The sequence below is a fragment of the Amblyomma americanum genome, chromosome 11 (genome assembly GCF_052857255.1).
Source record: "Amblyomma americanum isolate KBUSLIRL-KWMA chromosome 11, ASM5285725v1, whole genome shotgun sequence".
NCBI classification, from domain to species: domain Eukaryota; kingdom Metazoa; phylum Arthropoda; class Arachnida; order Ixodida; family Ixodidae; genus Amblyomma; species Amblyomma americanum.
The window spans coordinates 24,186,637-24,209,014 of record NC_135507.1 but is presented as its reverse complement, the minus strand read 5'-3'; the positions used below and the strand labels follow the sequence as shown (position 1 = coordinate 24,209,014).

Sequence of the window (22,378 nt, the reverse complement as noted above, 5' to 3'; positions counted from 1 at the left end):
TACATGCTACCTACTTCTGAGAACTTGAATGACACAGTACTCTAGTAAATTGCAATAAACATTTGATTTTTGTTAAGGAATTTAATTTCATAATTAGAGTCGCTTTCCATAAACTTTTGACGCAGGGTGTACGTTGTTAGGCAGTGCTTCTATTGGTTTGCCCTTTTTATCTCCATTTTACCAATCTTTTGCATGTGATATCCTGTCGCTGTGGTGGCTGAGTGATTAAAGTGCTCATCTGCTGACCCGAGAGACGCGGGTTCGATCCCGGCCGTGGCGGTCGCATTTCGCTGGAGGCCGGTGTACTGTGCGATGTCAGTGCGCATTAAAGAACCCCAGACGGTCAAAATTATCAGGAGCCCATCACTACTGCATCCGTCATAGCTTGGGATGTTAAACCCCACAAACCAACAAACGATTTGATATGCTGAGCTTTCTCTCAGCATTCTATCTGGAAAAATCGAAAAAACGGAAAGATAATTGTGGAGTCTCATTCCCGATATCGATATGGCAGACCCAGGTAGGGCACAGAATTGGAGGTTGGCGCTCGAACATGATCTCTTAAATGGTGTTCACTGTTACTTGCTTTTGGGTTTTCTGTAGTGTGTAATCAGTCACTGCTGACTGTACATTTTACAATACTGAATTGGTTAGCAGCAGCTGGTAGCCCCACATCAACCACATTCGACAAACAAATATGAGTGAAAAATTCGCTTTTTCCTAAATATTTTGCAAATGCAGTGATAGTGCGAATGAGTCAGTACAGTCCAGTTCTTCGTTGCTGCACTTCCTTGAGGTACATGTGGGGGATGTGTCATAGACAAAGACCTCACTTTCGGCTCCCGAAGCTGGCATAATACTGAACTGTTGAGCTCACTGCTCACACTTCATGGCTTCCTGAAGGCTGGAGTCTGTTTACTACTCCTGGTGAAGCCCGACGAAGAAACAATTTAAACCACGCTACACACTCTTTTATAGCTTTGTGAGAAATTTCCAGAAGCGAGCGGTGATGCTCAGAGAGGGAGTAGGTGCCGCAGCATGCGATAAGCTACGTCTACCTCTCCAGGTCCTCCTGACTGTGCTCAAAGTATCTCCAACCTTCTGTCTGCACTCGCTACCTCAGCGGGGTCACCACAAGAGGATGGCCAGGATTGTGTGCTGGGATGCACCTACACCTTCTAGTGTGTGCGAGAAATTTTTTTCTTTTTTTTTCTTAGCGAGTGTGCCATAAATGTCCATAATTAGCTAGAGCGGCCTTACATAGGCATTTTAAACTGCATCGTAGAAGTAAATGTGAAGTTCCTTCTTATGGTCCCTTTCACTTTGGGGATATGTGTATCTGTTCCTTAGTAGTCAAAAAGGGGGAGTAACTGCAGGCTGTTGAAAATTGAAAATTGTATTTATTTTTTTTTAAGGAACGTAACTCTAGCGTGCTTATTGGAAAGTCCGCAGCTGGGCTTTAGGTAGTGCATATTGTATTTTAAACTAACAAGAGAATGGTGTAAATGGCATTACTGATGTTTTAGAAACATTAATCTTGATCTTCCATTCCTGATGGCAATGATTAACTTTATTTGTCTTTGATTACTGTGTTCTTATTTCAATGAATTTATGTAGAACAAAATTTGCAAGAGGTAAAAACACTGCAGACTTTGGATTGCCTTGACTTGCATCTTTATGCCAAGGTAGTCATAGCCTTGCCAGATGTAGTCGTTTCGGCGGTAGGCAATGAACTCAACATCACGTTATTAAAAACCTTGCTTGGTTCAGTTACCTAAAAGAAATAGGGCCCTGGCTCGACTTAACTGGCCATCATAGAGGAAGATTTTCCTTCCTCCATGCTGTCCATGGTGATGCTGGCCATGGAATTGGCTATCTATGCGATACAACTTGCATAACCTTGGCTAAATGTGAAAAATATGTCACAAAATATTTTCACATTTTAACACCGGATGGATGTGGCTTGTAACGCCGTTGGAGGAGGATGCTTTTTTCCTAGCTCCAGCGACTTCGTGTGAAGCTAACTGCTTTTGGTATTTGTTTTTGTACAGGTGCAGACAAAAGGAAATGGAGCACGCTGTTACCTTCTAACATTTTTCATGGGCTGCCTAATCGAAACTGGCAGCTACGCTATGGGTACACTAGTAATACATGCTAGTGCACTTTCTGATATACAAATAATATTTCTTTATGTCCGATAAGGAAAGTGTGATTGCAGTCAGAATGGAAAAGCGTGCTCCGTTTACTTATGTCCGTGCCTGTACATGCTGTACGGGCGGTAGTTTTACACCTTGTTAGGGATAGGAAGGCTAGCGGAGGTGTGTGTGCCGTAGGGCTTTGTTCAAGAATTTTGGCGGGCTTTTACGTTACGTAGTCGGCCGGACGATGGGTCGGCAAGCTGGGAAAGCCAGGCTGGACGTGGAGCTAGTGCAGTGCGAGGAGTGAGACCGTTGGTGTTATTTGGACGAGACGGATTTCGGGAGCATAGCCGAGGCAGAGGAGGCTAGTTTCACATGCTGGCTATGTAAGCGTTTTGAGGAGGCGGTTCGGACGTTGGTAGGGGAATGGGCAGCTAGGGTTAAGGAACTCAAAGGGGACCTGAAGGTGGAGCAAGAGGAATGGATTATGCTAGAAACTCAGGTCGCCGAGACGCTTAAAAGGGAGGGAGCTAAGGCCGACCTGTTTGAGCGAGTTGTGGGTGAGCTGAAAGAAGAGTGGGAAAAGCGGGCCCAGGCCCAACTGGAAAAGCAGGTGGAAGCACTCAAGTCGCGGCCGGCAGGTCACCCCAGTTTTGGGCGGCGTCAGGTGGTGGATGAGGACAATGTGGTACACTTAAAGACCGTTGTCCCTCAGGTAGAAGGTTGCAGTAGCAAGGAGGCTTGTCAACCCTACAGCGCGGTAGTGCAGCAGACTTTGAGTGGGGAAGGCGGAAAGGTAACAAGAAGCACGGTGACGCGCGACAGTTGCGTACGGCGGCAGGAGAGCCAGCTAGCCCGATCCGGCAGGCAACAGTCGCAAACAGGAAGCGAACGGTTAGAGAGCAGAAGGGCTCTGGTAGTGGGTGACTTGAATGTAGCGAGGGTTGAGGAGCACATTTTAACGAGAGTGAAAGCGAACAGGCAGGTGCATGTGGAGGCCCAGTCAGGGAAGTGCATGGTAGACGCAATGACCAAAGCCCAGGAGGTGGTAGGGGACAACATGGATAACGAACACCTTGTCGTTATCCATGCTGGTCTTTATGATGTGCTGAAGGGAAGGAGCCAGAACCTCGAGAAACAGTTAGAAGTGGGGATGTATAGGCTTAGAGAGGCCTCTGAGAGGGTGCATGCACAATCCCAGGGGACCAGAGGCAGTCTAGCGGGACGGAAAGGAGGGTCGTTGAGGCTAATAGTGTAATTAGGTTAATGAGTCGACGACTTGGATATGGAGTAATGAAGTTAACAGGGACATGTACAAGGCCAGCTCCCTCCCTTTTGCACAGGACGGCATTCACTACAGTGCTAAATTTACTATGATAGAAGGGTCGGAAGAGAAGTCCACTTGAACTGACAAAAGTGGTGACACTTGCAGTCTCGAAAGTATGCTGGTTCTTGGAAGTCAGTCCTTGCAATGCTTCTCACCTCTGCAGTCTTGTTTAGCTGTAGGTAGGCAGGCGTTCTCAAATTAAATGGATAAGAAAATGCATCATGTGATGAGTGCCAGTGTTCTTTTGCATTATTTTGACCATCCATGATTGACAGTCCTCTTCTGTGGCAATTACTTTCTGTTCTTCTGATGAATGTGCTGTGCCAAGACTTGATTTACCTTAGGGCACTGGATGCCAGTGAGAAATCATCACATATTTATTGGACCTGTACGCTTTGGAAATTCGTGACTTCTGCTGCAGTCATGTGGAACATAAACAGAAAAAAAAACATGGAAAAATTCCAGCATTGTGTGTGTATTTTTGATGCTACCTGTTCTACAGAACGAAACACTAAACCAGGCAGCCACACTGAATATATATCGAAGACCACATGATGGATACTTCGGGTCATAAGTGAGTGCTGGTTCCTTCTAAGCTTGATCAGCGTGCCACATTTTCTTTTCTACCTCAGCATCTTCCAAGTGACTGCATGCTATGGCAAAATATATATCTCTGAATTCAGCCGCAGCTGGTGAGGAACTGAATTCTGGCCAGTGAGCTCGGCAGACAGAAAACCTGCACTGCAGTGTGGTAAGCCGATAATGATGCTGTAGCGGCCTACCACGTGCTATGATGGTCTGGCCAAAGAAAAAGACGACTCGTGCCAGCTTACGCGCAGTGCGCGGGTAGAGGAGATTCTGGCAGTCTGCGCACAGTCTGGTTTGCGCCTGGCTGGTTGGTCCTGGTAAAATATAATTGTGAACACCAGGCAATGAGGTCGGTCTGGTTGTACACCACAAATTGGTGACTGCAGACTTCGTGCCTTCGCTCTCAGCTCTCGTCCGGCTTCTGCCTCAGCCGCTCTGCTAGGCCTCCCGCTGCCGGTACCCCAAGCTCCACGGTCTTCGCCTTTTCTACCTCCTGTGTGCCATGGCCTCGGATTCTGCTGCTGATGTGCTGCCTTCTTCGCAGCTCCAGCCAGTCCTTCCTGAGTCAGGGGTATGTGTTCTCAAGCTTCCCGAATTCTGGTCGTCGGACACCGAACTTTGGTTCATTATGATAGAATCATGGTTCCATCGTCATTGTCAATTTGCAATTGACCATGTAAGACCATGCCATCGGAGCGGTCGTGCACGGCTCACGCGATGATTGGCTCAAACATGCAAGAGTATGGATGATGCACCGCTAAACAATAATGAATGAATAGATACTCGCTCAACGCATCTGGAAGGCGAGAGAATGCGACCCTGGTACATGATATATCAACGACAGACTGCAGTCCAGAAAGATGAAATGGGTCACACCTACCGCAGACATGCACCACTACTGCACCAATCGCCCCTCCCTCGGGACGACGACACAACCGTCATTAGACCGAGAGGCGGCCTTGGAATCAGGCGATAGTACCAGTGAAGACTGAAGAAAATGTAGCAGTTATCGGCATTAGGGACTAAACACATGCTGCAGCTCTGTGCGACCTACAAATGATCACCATCGAACGTGAAATTAAGAAAATAGCGTCACACGTCGCTCAGCAATAATGCAGGGCCGGCGGTGTCTCAGCGACATTCCTGAATGTGAGATGTATGTGCCCTACAGCAAGGCCATCGCTTCGGTGGGCTACATCATAAAAAAAAAATCTCACGATTGGCAAGAAAAGAAAGGGCCAGAGGTGGGCTTAGACCTCACCAGGTGGACTTAAAGTGTTCACGGCGGAACGAATCCCTGGCCCGTCAACATACCGGGTTGGTTCACGACCCTTTTCCCAAGAATTTCGTCCAATGCACCATATCCGAGCACCAGGCCAGGAGAAACCTTGTACCCATTAGAAAACCGGTGAGTTCCCGGCGGCACTGGGGATCGAACCCAGCACCTCCCGAATGCGAGGCGGATGCTCTACCACAAGGCCACCGCTTCGGTGTGTCGCAGTTGCCATGAAAAAGAAGAGGGGCGCGTGGATGCTTATACACTTGGGCATTCGGCGGTGAGAGTGAGCAGAATGCGCCGCCGAGGCAGAGATGCTGCCGAGGAAAATTGCGCCATTCTAGGAAGTTGCATTCTCGCGACGACAAAGATGGCGGCGCCCTTCGATGCAGGACTTCTTGCTTCGGACTGGATTCGTCTCTTCGATTATCCGCCTCTGGCAGCCCGCGGGCTGCGTGCGGGCTGCCAGAGCGCGCAGCCAGGCGCTCTATATTCTCGGGCTGCTCCGCGCACTTCCGATGGCTGCCCAGAACGCGTTCGTTTGTCTCTGGCTAGGCGGTTTCGGGCTGCCTGCGGGCAGCCAGACCAGTATGGCCAGACTCGCCAGGACGATTTTGTGCTGGCAGCGCTCGGGCCACTAGCAGACGACGGAAAGGTGGTATGGTAGCTGGAAGCGCGCGCGGCCATTTTTATATAGACTAGAAGGACCGCGGTTCATCACGAGGTGTTGTGCGCGATGCAGGCGCTTGTTTCGACTAGACCACGGTGCATATCGTCTGTGTCGCCTGCAATCGCGCCTTTTGCGATAGTTCTCGCTGTTTATCTGTTTCTTTTGCGTACGTGTCTGTGATAGCAGTTTGATCGTCTCACCGCCTGCTCACATGCACACATGCTCGCTTCATTTTACGATCGCATATAGTTCTGATTCACAAAATATTTCGGCTGTTAATATCGTGCGCCCGGCTGATATTGCGATGCTGTTCGAGGCCTTTCACGAGAGCGGCCGCAGGTTCCAGCTCCGAATACACGCTCAGACGCGCGCATATGCATGTGTTGAACGTGTTTGGCGAGGTGTAGTTGTTCGCGATACCAGAGCTTATGGTCTTCATGGCGTTCTGCGCAATGCAAAGGCGGATATGGTTTGAGAAACGCTTGACTGATTGGAACATGTCCTTTATTAAAAGCCTTCACGAGCACACTGCTCGATGCATCTCTGCGCGCGCATATATGAGGCCAAACAATTCTGTCGATGCCAACTGTCGTACGCTTGATGCTCTGGCCTTCTGCCACAAATGCTTAAAATATCTTAGATTGAAGAACCGTACGCATAAATCTCTTCACGTTGGCTCATTAAAGAGATAAAAAGAATTTCCCAGCCGCGGACTCATTATCGTGCATGCACACGCGGTACGTGAGGTGCCGACACGCAATTAAGGCCGGATTGCAGCGCCTTTCATTCGAGTGCCAGTCCTCTGCGGTAGACCTGTAGCATTAAGATACGATACGCTGTTAAATTTATACAGGACACCCGCTTGTTCTAGATGAACGTTCAATCAGCTGATCGCTTAAATTTTGTCGAGACTATGCGTGCATTCCTTGCCGGCAGCAAACGCCGGCGGCCGACAGTCTGCAGTTGAACGGAACGCATCCCATTTCTTTTCTTATTACAGCCCTCAGGATGTCACGAACGTAGTATTAATCGCAATGACCACACCGCATATAGTCGATCACCATGCAGGGTCGATCGTTCGCGGTCATACTGCAGTCATACTTACTGCGTAGTAAACAGACCCGCGATAATCCGAGAGTACGGCGTGTCGTCTGGTGAGCAACGCAAGGGCAGTTTTTCCCCCCGATGTCGTGTCGACTGAAAGACGTTAGATTGCGATTGAGGATTTCAGATCGAAGCTTACACCGCACACTGTGCACCGAAGGCACCCGCTAGCGTTGTCGTCGCCGAAGTGTACGGGTGCGAGCACGATCAGCTGTTTGTTCAGCAGTCTGCGGCAGCCCTCAGTAACATAAGGTCGTTGTTTTCGATCTCAAGCGGCCCATTTCTGCCGTACGCGTGCGTAACAACGAGACGCAGCAGCCTGACGCGAAGATACGGAAAGCATATGCCCTCCCTCCGTGATCCGTGTAGCGCTTGCTGCCCTGCAGGCTGGTTCCGGTGGCCGCCAGACCATGTGACCATGATGTCGTTTCGTGTCAGGGGCGAACTCGCTGGCAGCCAGCGGGTGGCCCGAGCCCACCGCCAGGAGAAAACTTTTACCCATTAGAAAACAGGTGGGTACCCGGCGGCACTGGTGATCGAACTCAGCTCCTCCCTAATGAGAGGCGGATGCTCCACCACAAAAGCCACCGCTTCGGTGCGTTACATCATAAAAGTGTCCTCGCGGCTGACCTGAAAAGAAAAAAAAAGAAAGAGGCCCCAAGTGAACGTTGTTACACGGCGGAACGAATCACTGGCCCGTCAACACACCGGCCTAGTCCACCGGACCCTTTTCCCAAGCATTTCGCCCCCAAATGTTCGAGCCGAGCACCAGGCCAGGCGAAACCTTGTGCCCATTAGAAAAACCGATGGGTACCGGCGGCACTGGGAATCGAACCCAGCACCTCCCGAATGCGAGGCGGATGCTCTGCTACAAGGCCATCGCTTCCGGTGAGCATTCGAACCCGTACGGACGTGAATGCTCAACGCATGCGTTCAGTGGGTTTTTGGACTGCGAATTCCACCACTTTGGAGTCGTTCGTGGCCCACATTCGACGGGAACTTTGCGCACGCTGCCTTTCACGTCAGGAACGCGCGCGCAGTCTGACAGCTTCGGCAGCGTTGTGCGCGCACATCTTCACGGAGTGGCTGTACTCCTTTCGCCTCTGATCGCGCGCAAAGCTACAGCTGGACCCATTCCTCTATTACGGGGTGCAACCGCACCTTCAGAAATTCTCTAGGACGCAAATTTTACGCGTTACTAACGTGACAATATTAGAATACACACGCGAGTGCTCGAAATTGTACGCGTTCGTCGCCAGAAGCAATTTTGCGTCCTATTTTGTCCTCGGTACCACTTTGAGGGTATATACGCTTGCTATACTTCTTACAGTTTCAATAAACAGGCTTCTCGGGTGAGCTTCTGTGGTACCGTCGGTTTCCAGCTGTGTGCAGAGGGCTCGCGCGCTCGATCGATCAAATCCCTGCTTACGGGGATACCCGAGGGCAGCACAAGCCATTTTCTTAATTCTAAAAGACTGCCTTCGTCCATAGAGAATAGCAGCTTAGCGCACCTATCTTTCTTTCCCAATTATGATCCCGACTGCCATGCGGGGTTTAATCCCTTCCGGAATGTGCAGGAAATACACTATTCATACTCCAGAAGGCTTCAGCGCTGCAGCCGTAATTTCCTCCTCCAAAACAGGCGCGGCCGTCACAGTGAACGAGTTTTTTTCCGCGCAGGAAACGCGGACAACGTTCTTAAAAGAACAGCTTGAGCACACCTTCGTTTCTAGCCCCGAATCATTGGAAACCGCAAGAATGATGGTGCGACTTGAGGACATAGCCAGATTTGCCTCTGCGCCTGTGGTGCGATTGTTAGACCTCATTAATCCTCGTGAGATGCAAGGATTTTCTCTTTAGAACTTCGAGACTAGTCCTAGCTCTATCATACAAGTTTTTGCAGCGGAGAGAAACTTTTCCTAATGCGGCGCAACCCGTCGGTAAGCACGAATCATCTATACGCACTTCTCAAAGTCGTCAGCTTGTGCCGGCTTGCAGAAATCTCAGTGGGCAGCAAGCATTTGTGAGTTGGAGTATATATATATCTAGCCACACTGCAGGCTTGTGGACGGATGGTTTGGAAACACTCCGCCATCGGCCTCTAAGTAGCCATCCAGACTGCCGTCAATCGCGCGCTGCCTACGTCAGGCAATCATTCGAGTGAATGACCGAAGAAAATGTAGCAGCTGATCAGCATTAGGGACTGAACACTGCAACCTACAAACGATCACTATCGAAGGTGAAATGAAGTATAATGTGACACGTCGCTCAGAAATAATGCAGGGCCGGCGTTGGCGGACGAAAGACCGGCCTAATGTGAAGTGGCTGTGCGCTACAATAAGGCCATCGTTTCGGTGCGCTACATCAGAAGAAAAAAATCTCACGATTGGAAAAAAAAAGGCCAGACGTGGGCTTTGACCGCACGAAGTGGAAGATGGAAGTGGACGATGCACAGCGGGACGAATCCCTGGCCCGTCAACATACCGGGTTGGTCCACGACCCTTTTCCCAAGAATTTCGCCCAACGCACCATGTCCGAGCACCAGGCCAGGAGAAACCTTGTACCCATTAGAAAACCGGTGGGGACCCGGCGGCACTGGGGATCGAACCCAGCACCTCCCGAATGCGAGGCGGATGCTCTACCACAAGGCCACCGCTTCGGTACCTCACAGTTGTCATGAAAAAGAAGAGGGGCGCGTGGATGCTTATACACTTGGGCATTCGGCGGTGAGAGCGAGCAGAATGCGCCGCTGAGAAAAATTGCGCCATTCTAGGAAGTTGCATTCCCGCGACGACAAACATGGCGGCACCCTTCGATTCAGGACTTCTCGCTTCGAACTGGATTCGTTGGGCCTTTTCGATTATCCGCCTTTGGCAGCCCGCGGGCTGCCTGCGGTCTGCCAGAGCGAACGTAGTTCACGAACGTAGTAATCGCAATGACCACACCGCATATAGTCAATCACCATGCAGGGTCGATCGTCTGCGGTCATACTGCAGTCATACTTACTGCGTAGTAAACAAACACGCGATAATCCGAGAGTACGGCGTGTCGTCTGATGAGCAACGCACGGTATCGAGTTTTCCCCTCCCGAGGTGGTGTCGACTGAAAGACGTTAGATTGCGATTGAAGATTTCAGATCGAAGCTTACACAGCACACTGTGCACCAAAGGCACCCGCTAGCTTTGTCGTCGCCGATGGGTACGGGTGCGAGCACGATCAGCTGTTTGTTCTGCAGTCTGCGGCAGCCCTCAGTAACACAAGGTCGTTGTTTTCGATCTCAAGCGGCCCATTTCTGCCGTACGCGTGCGTAACAACGAGACGCAGCAGCCTGGCGCGTAGCTACAGAAATCATATGCCCTCCCTCCGTGTCGAGCTTGCTGCCCGGCAGGCTGGTTCCGGTGGCCGCCAGACCATGTGACCATGATGTCGTTTCGGGTCAGGGGCGAACTTGCTGGCAGCCAGCGGGTGGCCCGAGCCCATCAAAGAGGCCCACTGCCCTTTTCAGCGCGTTAATTGGTGACAAATGGGGCACCGGTCTTTCGCTTCGTCTCGTCTCCAATATTAAAAAACGTATGAGTGACAATTTCTTTTTATTATTTAGAGTGACGATTCTACCCTTTCTAGGTTTAGTAGAAGTGTCGGTTTTGTTGACAATGGTTCCACTCCTAGCAAGCAGATGGCGCCACTAGGCTGGTCTTCGCGAAAATGTATACCGATCTTACGTGTGCCTGTTGCGCACACGCAGTAATCCTTCCCAGCCACGCATTTGCCACTGCGCATGCGCAGCCTCCCCTCTTAAAACCGGTATACCTCTCCGCTAGTAGGTACGTCTCCAGTAGCTAAATTTCTAGAAATGGTGTATAACGCCCGGCAAAACTGCTGCATTTAGCGTAACCGGGTAATGGTAGACAGCGTCGATTAACCTCTTGCCATATCTGTGTACGCCATGGGCAGGCCATGTGGTGGCCGTCATGTGTGAACGACGCAGCATTTCGTCGGTTGCGGATTTTGTTCGCTGTCGCCGCCGAATGCCGAAGTGTGAACGCGCATTTAGGGTTGTTTCACGACGGAACGAATTACTGGGCCATCAACCCGACTCTTTCATCCACGACCCTTTTCCCAAGCATTTCGCCCAATATGTCATCCGAGCATCAGACCAGGAGAAAACCTTTACCCATTAGAAAATAGGTGGGTACCCGGCGGCACTGGTGATCGAACCCAGCTCCTCCCTAATGAGAGGCGGATGCTCCACCACAAAAGCGACCGCTTCGGTGCGTTACATTATAAAAGTGTCCTCGCAGCTGAACTGAAAAGAAAAAAAAGAGAGGCCCCAAGTGAACGTTGTTACACGGCGGAACGAATCACTGGCCCGTCAACACACCGGCCTAGTCCACCGGACCCTTTTCCCAAGCATTTCGCCCCCAAATGTTCGAGCCGAGCACCAGGCCAGGCGAAACCTTGTGCCCATTAGAAAAACCGATGGGTACCGGCGGCACTGGGAATCGAACCCAGCACCTCCCGAATGCGAGGCGGATGCTCTGCTACAAGGCCATCGCTTCCGGTGAGCGTTGGGGCCCGTACGCAAGTGAGTGAACGTGCAACGCTGCGTTCGGTGGGTTTTTGGACTGCGAATTCCACCTCTTTGGAGTGGTTCGTTGCCCACATTCGACGTGAATTTTGCGCACGCTGCCTTCCTCGTCAGGAACGCGCGCGCAGTCTGACAGCTCCGGCAGCCTTGTGCGCGTCTTCACGGGGTGGCTGTACCCCCTTCGCCACCGATCGCGCGCAAAGCTACAGCTGGACCCGATCCTTTATTACGGGGTGCAACCGCACCTTCACTAATTCTCTAGGGCGCAAATTTTACGCGTTACTAACGCGACATTATTAGAATACACACGCGAGTGCTCGATTATACGCGTTCGTAGTAGTAGTAGTAAGTGGTTTTTTTTTTATTAAATTAATAATAGAAATGAAGGAAAAGATTTTTGCTAGCCGCGGCATCTGCCATCGATACTGAAGCACCTGAGCTGGGGCAGCGGAAATAAAGGGCAGCAGGCAGAATGGAGAAATGAAATGAAAGAGGTGAGGGGACAGGAAGAGTGGATAGGGGGAAAAGTAATATACACAAACTATTTACACAGTAAGAAATGTGTCCAGGTTGTGCGCGTGATTAGTCATGTTGGAGGAATAAAAACACGCGCACAGCACCGTGTTGATTACAACTGGAGTGGGGCGTCCAGTTAATAGAACTCGCGGAGCGTTCGGTCACTGCGTGTAACCACCACCTGTTCGTCGCGAGAAGCAGTTTTGCGTTCTATTTTATCCGCGGTACGTACCACTTTCAGGGTATATATACGCAGTTTCAATAAACAGGCTTCTCGGGTGAGCTTCTGTGGCACCGTCGGTTTACCACCGGTGTGCAGAGGGCTCGCGAGCTCGATCGATCAAATCCCTGCTTACGGGGATACCTGAGGGCAGCACAAGCCATTTTCTTAATTCTAAATGACTGCCTTCGTCCATAGAGAATAGCAGCTTAGCGCACCTAGCTTTCTTTCCCAATTATGATCCCGACTGCCTTGCAGGGTTTAATCCCTTCCGGAATGTGCAGGAAATACACTATTCAGACTCCAGAAGGCTTCAGCGCTCCAGCCGTAATTTCCTCCTACAAAACAGGCGCGGCCGTCACAGTGAACGAGTTTTTTTCTGCGCAGGAAACGCGGACAACGTTCTTAAAAGAACAGCTTGAGCACACCTTCGTTTCTAGCCCCGAATCATTGGAAACCGCGAGAATGATGGTGCGACTTGAGGACATAGCCAGATTTGCCTCTGCGCCTGTGATGCGATGGTTAGATCTCATTAATCCTCGTAAGATGCAAGGATTTTCTCTTTAGAACTTCGAGACTAGTCCTAGCTATATCATACAAGTTTTTGCAGCGGAGAGAAACTTTTCCTAATGCGGCGCAACCCGTCGGTAAGCACGAATCGTCTATACGCACTTCTCAAAGTCGTCAGCTTGTGCCGGCTTGCAGAAATCTCAGTGGGCAGCAAGCATTTGTGAGTTGGAGTATATATATATCTAGCCACACTGCAGGCTTGTGGACGGATGGTTTGGAAACACTCCGCCATCCAGACTGCCGTCAATCGCGCGCTGCCTACGTCAGGCAATCATTCGAGTGAATGACCGAAGAAAATGTAGCAGCTGATCAGCATTAGGGACTGGACACTGCAACCTACAAACGATCACCATCGAAGGTGAAATGAAGTATAATGTGACACGTCGCTCAGAAATAATGCAGGGCCGGCGGTGCGGACGAAAGACCGGCCTAATGTGAAGTGGATGTGCGCTACAACAAGGCCATCGTCTCACGATTGAAAAAAAAAGGCCAGACGTGGGCTTTGACCGCACGAAGATGGAAGTGGACGATGCACAACGGGACGAATCCCTGGCCCGTCAACATACCGGGTTGGTCCACGACCCTTTTCCCAAGAATTTCGCCCAACGCACCATGTCCGAGCACCAGGCTTGGAGAAACCTTGTACCCATTAGAAAACCGGTGAGTTCCCGGCGGCACTGGGGATCGAACTCAGCACCTCCCGAATGCGAGGCGGATGCTCTACCACAAGGCCACCGCTTCGGTACCTCACAGTTGTCATGAAAAAGAAGAGGGGCGCGTGGATGCTTATACACTTGGGCATTCGGCGGTGAGAGCGAGCAGAATGCGCCGCCGAGAAAAATTGCGCCATTCTAGGAAGTTGCATTCCCGCGACGACAAACATGGCGGCACCCTTCGATGCAGGACTTCTCGCTTCGAACTGGATTCGTTGGGCCTTTTCGATTATCCGCCTTTGGCAGCCCGCGGGCTGCCTGCGGTCTGCCAGAGCGAACGTAGTTCACGAACGTATTAATCGCAATGACCACACCGCATATAGTCAATCACCATGCAGGGTCGATCGTCTGCGGTCATACTGCAGTCATACTTACTGCGTAGTAAACAAACACGCGATAATCCGAGAGTACGGCGTGTCGTCTGATGAGCAACGCACGGCATCGAGTTTTCCCCTCCCGAGGTGGTGTCGACTGAAAGACGTTAGATTGCGATTGAGGATTTCAGATCGAAGCTTACACAGCACACTGTGCACCAAAGGCACCCGCTAGCGTTGTCGCCGCCGATGTGTACGGGTGCGAGCACGATCAGCTGTTTGTTCAGCAGTCTGCGGCAGCCCTCAGTAACATAAGGTCGTTGTTTTCGATCTCAAGCGGCCCATTTCTGCCGTACGCGCGCGTAACAACGAGACGCAGCAGCCTGACGCGAAGCTACGGAAAGCATATGCCCTCCCTCCGTGATCCGTGTAGAGCTTGTTGCCCTGCAGGCTGGTTCCGGTGGCCGCCAGACCATGCATGTGATGATGTCGTTTCGTGTCAGGGGCGAACTTGCTGCCAGCCAGCGGGTGGCCCGAGCCCATCAAAGAGGCCCACTGCCCTTCTCAGCGCGTTAATTGGTGACAAATGGGGCGGCGCCGGTCTTTCGCTTCGTCTCGTCTCCCACATTAAAAGACGTATGAGTGATAATTTCTTTTTATTATTTACAGCGACGATTCTACCCTTTTTAGGTTTAGTAGAAGTGTCGGTTTTGTTGACAATGGTTCCACTCCTAGCAAGCAGATGGCGCCACTAGGCTGGTCTTCCCGATCTTGTGTGTGCCTGTTGCGCACACGCAGTAATCCTTCCCAGCCACGCATTTGCCACTGCGCATGAGCATCCTCCCCACTTAAAACTGGTATACCTCTCCGCTAGTACGTACGTCTCCAGTATGCTAAATTTCTAGATATGGTAGAGACTTTTAGTATAGCGTATGAGCGCTTGCGGAGGTAACAGAGGAGGTCGCACGACCACATTTGGTTCATCGTATGCCAACCTGAACGCAACGATATCGTTGGTTGCAGTGGCGCCATCTAGTGTTAAATTGTGAAAATCGACAGCTTTTTCTATTTAGCCAAGGCATGGCCAAGGTTATCCAAGTCGCATCACGCAGATAGCCGGTTGCGTGGCCAAATGGTTCGTGCTCTGCACAGTGGAGGTAGGGCCCGACTTTTTTTAGGTAACCGAACCGAGCGAGGTTCTTAATAACGTCATGGTGCGTACTAGCATCCTTTCGGACCCCTACTGGCCTACTGCCTAGCACACACGTGCTACGATCACTGCGACGCAGCGTTGCTGCGACGGGCTTGGTGGCTAGCCTAGACGGGCCAGCTAATAAATAATAATAATAATTGGTTTTTGGTGGAAAGGAATTGGCGCAGTATCTGTCTCATATATCGTTGGACACCTGAACCGCCGAAACGGCTACTTTTGGCAAGGCTGTGACTACATTTCCTTAAGAATCCAAATCAAGGCAATCCGCAGTCGGTTCTGTTTTGTTAGGGTTAAGAGCTGCGGAATCGTTACACAGAATCGAAAATTGGGCAAGTTTATCCCTCTTTCTTTATGCTGTTGGCGAGGCGAGGCAAAGCGAATATCACGTGTGCCATTTAAAGCAATGAATATGCCTAAAAACGCAGTAACATTGACGAATTCTCTCCGAAGCGGGGGACGTGGGCGGCGCCATCTTGACAACGCTATTTTTCCCAGCGTACGCAAGAGCACGAACGCTAAATTCGAGAAATAGCGTACGTAACGCGCACGTACGCTAAACCTCGGTTTGGAATAGCGTTTAGCGCATGCGCAGTACGAAGCACGCTATTTTATAGCGTACGCTATGCCTTTGCGTATGTCTGCGTACGCTATACTAAACGTCTCTGGTGTATAACGCCCGGCAAAACTGCTGCATTTAGCGTAACCGGGTAATGGTAGACAGCGTCGATTAACCTCTTCCCATATCTGTACGCCATGAGCAGGCGACGCGGTGGCCGTCATGTGTGAACGACGCAGCATTTCGTCGGCTGCGGATTTTGCTCGCTGTCGCCGCCGAATGCCGAAGTGTGAACGCGCATTTAGGGTTGTTTGACGACGGAATGAATTACTGGGCGATCAACCCGACTCTTTGATCCACGACCCTTTTCCCAAGCATTTCGCCCCCAAATGTTCGAGCCGAGCACCAGCCAGGCGAAACCTTGTGCCCATTAGAAAAACTGGTGGATACCGGCGGCACTGGGGATCGAACCCAGCACCTCCCTAATGCGAGGCGGATGCTCCACCATAATTAGGCCACCGCTTCGGTGCGTTACATTATAAAAGTGTCCTCGCAGCTGAACTGAAAAGAAAAAAAAGAGAGGCCCCAAGTGAACGTTGTTACACGGCGGAACGAATCACTGGCCCGTCAACACACCGGCCTAGTCCACCGGACCCTTTTCCCAAGCATTTCGCCCCCAAATGTTCGAGCCGAGCACCAGGCCAGGCGAAACCTTGTGCCCATTAGAAAAACCGATGGGTACCGGCGGCACTGGGAATCGAACCCAGCACCTCCCGAATGCGAGGCGGATGCTCTGCTACAAGGCCATCGCTTCCGGTGAGCGTTGGGACCCGTACGCAAGTGAGTGAACCTGCAACGCTGCGTTCGGTGGGTTTTTGGACTGCGAATTCCACCACTTTGCAGTGGTTCGTTGACCGCATTCGACGGGAATCTTGCGCACGCTGCCTTCCTCGTCAGGAACGTGCGCGCAGTCTGACAGCTCCGGCAGCGTTGTGCGCATACGTCTTCACGGAGTGGCTGTACTCCCTTCGCCACTGATCGCGCGCAAAGCTACAGCTGGACCCACTACTCTATTACGGGGTGCAACCGCACCTTAAGAAATTCTCTAGGACGCAAATTTTACGCGTTACTAACGTGACATTATTAGAATACACACGCGAGTGCTCGAAATTGTACGCGTTCGTCGCCAGAAGCAATTTTGCGTCCTATTTTATCCTCGGTACCACTTTGAGGGTAATATATACGCTTGCTATACTTCTTACAGTTTCAATAAACAGGCTTCTCGGGTGAGCTTCTGTGGTACCGTCGGTTTCCAGCTGTGTGCAGACGGCTGGAGCGCGCTCTCGATCGAATCCCTGCTTACGGGGATCCATGAGGGCAGCATAAGCCCTGAACTAAATTCTAAAATGCTGCCTTTCGTTCACAGAGAAAAGCAGCTTAACGCACCTAGCTTTCTTTCCGGTATGATCCCGACTGCCTTGCGGAGCTTAATCCCTTTCGGAACGTGCAGGAAATACATTATTCCGACTCCAGAAGGCTTCAGAGCTGCAGCCGTAATTTCCTCTAAAACAGGCGCGCTCGTCACGTACGGTGAACGAGTTTTTTTTTTCTGCGCAGGAAACGCGGACAACGTTCTTAAAAGCACAACTTGAGCACACCTTCGTTTCTAGCCCGGAATCATTGGAAACGACGAGAATAATGATGCGACTTGAGAACATAGCCAGATATTTGCCTCTGCGCCTGTGGTGCGATTTTCTCTTTAGAACGTTGAGACTAGTCCTAGCTCCATCATACAAGTTCTTGCAGCGGAGAGAGTTTTCCTAATGCGACGCAACCCGTGGGTATACGCACGAATCATGTCTACGCACTTCTCAAAGTCGTCAGCTTGTGCCGGCTTGCAGACATGTCAGTGTGCAGCAAGCATTTGGGAGTTGGAGTGTGTATATATATATATATATATATATATATATATATATATATATATATATATATATATATATATATATATATATATATATATATATATATATATATCTAGCCACACTGCAGGCTTGTGGACGGATGGTGTGGGCAAACCATCCGTTCTCCCCCGGGTGACTACAAGATCGTCATTAGACCAAGAGGCGGCATCGTTTCGGTGCGCTACATCAGAACAAAAAAAACTCGCGATTGGAAAAAAAAAGGCCAGATGTGGGCTTTGACCGCACGAGGTGGACTTCAGGTGTTCAGGGCGGAACGAATCCCTGGCCCGTCAACATACCGGGTTGGTCCACGACCCTTTTCCCAAGATTTTCGCCCAACGCACCATATCCGAGCACCAGGCCAGGAGAAACCTTGTACCCATTAGAAAACCGGTGGGTCCCCGGCGGCACTGGGGATCGAACCCAGCACCTCCCGAATGCGAGGCGGATGCTCTACCACAAGGCCACCGCTTCGGTGCGTCGCAGTTGCCATGAAAAAAAAGGGAGGGGCATTCGGCGATGGGAGCGAGCAGTATCCGCCGAAAAACTCAGAGGAAAGCGCGATCGGTTCAGGACAAATTTATGCCGCCGGGAAAAAATTGCGTCGATTCAAGGAAGTTTCATTCCCGCGACGACAAACATGGTGACGCCCTTCGTTGCAGGACGCCTCGCTTCGGACAGGATTCGTTATTACTGCCCTTTTCAGCGCGTTAATTGGCGACAAATAGGGCACCGGAGTTACGCTTCGTCTCACCTCACCTATAAGAAAACGTATGAGTGATAAAATTTCCTTTTTTTTTATCTGGAGGGACGATTCTGCCCCTGTCAAACACAAAAGAAACGTCGGTTTTGTTGACAATGGTTCCCCTCCTAACCATTAGATGGCGCTACTAGGCTGAACTTATCCGCGTCTTTAGCATATCGGAGATTTACTAGCGGAAACGCGTACCGGTTTTACGTATGCCTGTTGCGCACGGACAGTAATCCTTCCCAGCCACGCATTTGCCACTGCGCATTCGCAGCTTCCCTACGTAAAACCAGTATACATCTCCGGTATGCTAAATTTATAGAAATGGCGTAACGTCCGCCAAAATTGCTGCATTTAGCGTAACCTGGCTGCGGTAGTGAGCGGCACTGTACCTCCGATTAACCGTCGATTAACTTTACTGCGAGAAACCTAGAATCCTTTTAATATAAGCCGAAGGAGATATCCGCCGGATAACGTGTCAGGACATCTAAAGAAAGCACGGCGTGAAAGAGCGGCACATTCCTGCCGTTCGTGATGGAACATATTGCTGCGAATCTTTGCAGTGTTTGCTCATTCTTCCAATCTGCCCCCACGCCACTTTATCGCTTTGTTTGCGATGCGAGACGTGACCAGATTTATCTCGATTGATCGCATCCAGGCAGAGCTGATTCTACGTTGTTCCAGAATGTTCTAGTAGCTTTGCACGCTTTATCTGGAAATTTCGCTATCAGCTTTAAGCTGAGCACGGCCGACAGCTGCAGGCATTCTGTGCGGCGACCGCCGAGCACGCTTGTTGCTACGCCGCCGCCGAGTGATTCGGTCCATTGTGGGCGCAAGTCAGCCCAAGTAAAGAGTTTTGTTTTTAGACACCCTTTCGCAGCCTTTCTGCTCTCCGGACTGCAGTCACCACTTCGTGACAATATGGGGAGGCTTTTGAGTAAGTGCCGTCTCGGGCGCATTGCAAGCATTGCAACACGACGGACATCTCGCAAGTACCAAGGTGTTAAGATCTCTGGCTATGATTCGGATATCCCTGGGATCTGGTATTGTTACTGGGAAGCCGCTTGCTTCCATCAGGATTCCCCCACGCTGCTCTTACCCACATTCTCCTTGAATGCCCTGCAGACCCTCCCCCGCGGGGCCCGGAGCTCCTGACCACTCAGGAGGAATGGGAGATCCTACTGCGCTCAACGGACCCGGCCAGGAAGAAGAACGCCGCTGACTGGGCCGCCCATTGACGTCATGGAACTCCACGAACTCATAAACCTATAGTGCGGTGGGGTCGTGCGGGGACCCAGGGGCCTACATGTCCCAAATACCTTGGTCAATAAAGTTATTTCTCTCTCTCTCTCTCTCAAGGTCGGTGACAGAATTTGGAGTTTTCAACTGCTGCTTGTGCAGCTTGTACAGCCATTCACGACGCAGATGCGATTTTCTTGACAAAATGCGGGGCGCATATGCGAGAGAGAGAGAGAGAATAAACATTTAATTGTAAAATGGAGACCGGAGCGGATTGTGGCTGGGGTCCTCAGCCCAGGACTCCAGTGGCTTCCGCCGACGCTTTAGCTATGGCGACTAGCGCCTCCTGGTTTTCCAGGGTGCCGCTGGCCATCGTCACCTCCCACTGCTCCAGAGCCGCGTTGTGCGGCATGTGCGAAAATTTAATGCGATTCACTGCGACGCGCCGTTGCAGAGACCGATCGCAGCTCGCCGCATGCCTCCAACCGTGTAGATGTCGACGACGGGCCGCGCACGCCGCGTCGCACTGACAGTCCGAGGTAAGACAGTTCGGCCGCGGAACACCGCCACTAGTGGAGTAAGTAGTGTGACATTATATAAGAACGGAGGTGAAGAATGCGGAGACACTAGTATACCGACAAATACTACATCTATTACGTGATGCAGGCCTTGGACAAAGAGGCAGTAAGGTAGGGCGACCAACTATGCGGCGAAGGAGACTAGTCGCCTCCTCTAGACGCTTTGGTGAAGGGACCGATACTTTCTTTGCTGCCCTTTACCAATGTGGCGCTTCCAGTATTCATCTTGCCTCTCCCATCCACCATGCATTGCGACATAACGCGTAGTACAAAGTGCCGCCTTTGTCAAAGGGAACACTCGTCCTCACTACGAGCTTAGGACTTCCTCGGGTGCTGCACAAGAGCCTCATTACAAGCCGAACCTGTGGTGGACTTTATATGTATACACTCTGGGCAAATGCTGTACATGTGTTCATTCCTGCGGATAACTAGCCCAACCCTCGTCCCTTGTCTTTATACGCGGTTTCAAGATGAATTCTAATACTGGTAAGTAATAGATGTAGCGTTATGAGCCTCCGGGACATGAACGTTTGAGCGCAGCCGGGCCGTGCGGGGGCCCATGGACCTGCGTGTCCTAAACTCCCCTGTGTCCATTAAAGTTTTCACCACCACCTCCCACAAGCAACGAGAACAAAAGAAAGACTCAAGAACGAGACGGCAAATGACGTGAGGGGGTGGGGGGTTTAGTGGTAGCCACATGATGGCGCTTCAACTGCACTCCAAACACGGAGGATGTTTACTGGAAATGTCGATCTGTAATTTAGATGCTAATAATTACACATGCACGCCTCTACATATCTCGAAGATATGTTTCTGATACCCCTGTGCATTCACTAGACACGCCTTTATTCAACTTGTACTTCATTATTTATTCTACTTTATTCAAGGCCTACTGGCTGATTACTTTGTAAATAATGTATATAGCTCTTTCCTGCATATAAATGCGCGTAATAAATATCATGCTGGTAAACAAAAACGTGGTGGAGTGGAAGCATTTTCGTTTAGCACTCCGGAGTCCCGGGTTCGATTCTCACCCACACCGCCGTTTACTTTTCATTTTCTTCTGTTCGTGCGAACACGCTCCTCACATCCATGGCTCCCGGTAACGCCACTCATGAGACAAGGAATGCTTTCGAATTCAAACAAAATTCCCGAGGTGCACTTAAAGTCTGCTTAGGTTCAGTAATGCGAAAGCATTTCTTCTACTGCGCGTCCGCCATCTCGCGTCTGCGCGCGCCATCTGCTGGACATACATCGCGAGGGTGGGGGATTCAGTGGGTGCCACATGATGGCGCTACGACTGCAATCCAAGCACGGAGGAAATTTGCCGGAAACGTACATCCGCAATTTAGATGCTCACAATTACTCATGTTGTACACTTCAGCACATATCTCAAAGGTACGTTTCTGAGACATCTGTGCATTCACTAGATTCGCCTTTATTCAACTTAAGCGCACAGTGCGCATTTGAGAAATATTTTTTGAACACCCGAAAGATGTAGGTGCTCCGCCGCGGTGGCTCAGTGGTTAGGGCGCTCGACTACTGATCCGGAGTTCCCGGGTTCGAACCCGACCGCGGCGGCTGCGTTTTTATGGAGGAAAAACGCTAAGGCGCCCGTGTGCTGTGCGATGTCAGTGCACGTTAAAGATCCCCAGGTGGTCGAAATTATTCCGGAGCCCTCCACTACGGTACCTAATTCTTCCTTTCTTCTTTCACTCCCTCTCTTATCCCTTCCCTTACGGCGCGGTTCAGGTGTCCAGCGATATATGAGACAGATACTGCGCCATTCCCTTTCCACCAAAAACCAATTATTATTATTATTCAAAGACAAAACATGCTACGGCAGCACCCAGCAAAACAACCGCCGTCAACGGCGCGGTGCCAGGCGCTCTGCCAGATCACGTTATGCCACCTGGCAGGTTAGTTTAGAGCCCTTAGAGAAGGGTGTCCCAGGATTTCACGCGGTGTTTTGATTCGCGCAAGTATACTGCGTGTGCAGTAGATTTTTAATGAACATGAATCACGTGTCATTCGTTTGTTATATCCTGATGTTTACAGT

At 50.7% G+C, this 22,378-nt stretch overlaps 1 protein-coding gene and 1 pseudogene across 6 annotated transcripts in view; both read left to right on the top strand.

Annotated features, from left to right (window-relative positions):
• The window catches only part of LOC144109419 (ATP-dependent DNA helicase PIF1-like), a 36,614-nt gene extending 16,762 nt beyond the window's left edge, over window positions 1–19,852 (top strand). The window contains exons 7-9 of one of the 6 annotated variants that reach the window (XR_013309586.1): window positions 1,067–1,181; window positions 4,461–4,624; window positions 19,628–19,852. The gene's annotated coding sequence lies outside the window, so the exon portion shown is untranslated. Of the gene's footprint in view, window positions 1–1,066; window positions 1,186–4,460; window positions 4,625–19,627 lie in introns of all 6 variants that reach the window. The other 5 variants (XR_013309587.1, XR_013309588.1, XR_013309590.1 and 2 more) reach the window with 5 other exon arrangements.
• LOC144110974 (uncharacterized) lies at window positions 508–4,453 on the top strand (annotated as a pseudogene).
• Window positions 19,853–22,378: the final 2,526 nt, after the last annotated feature.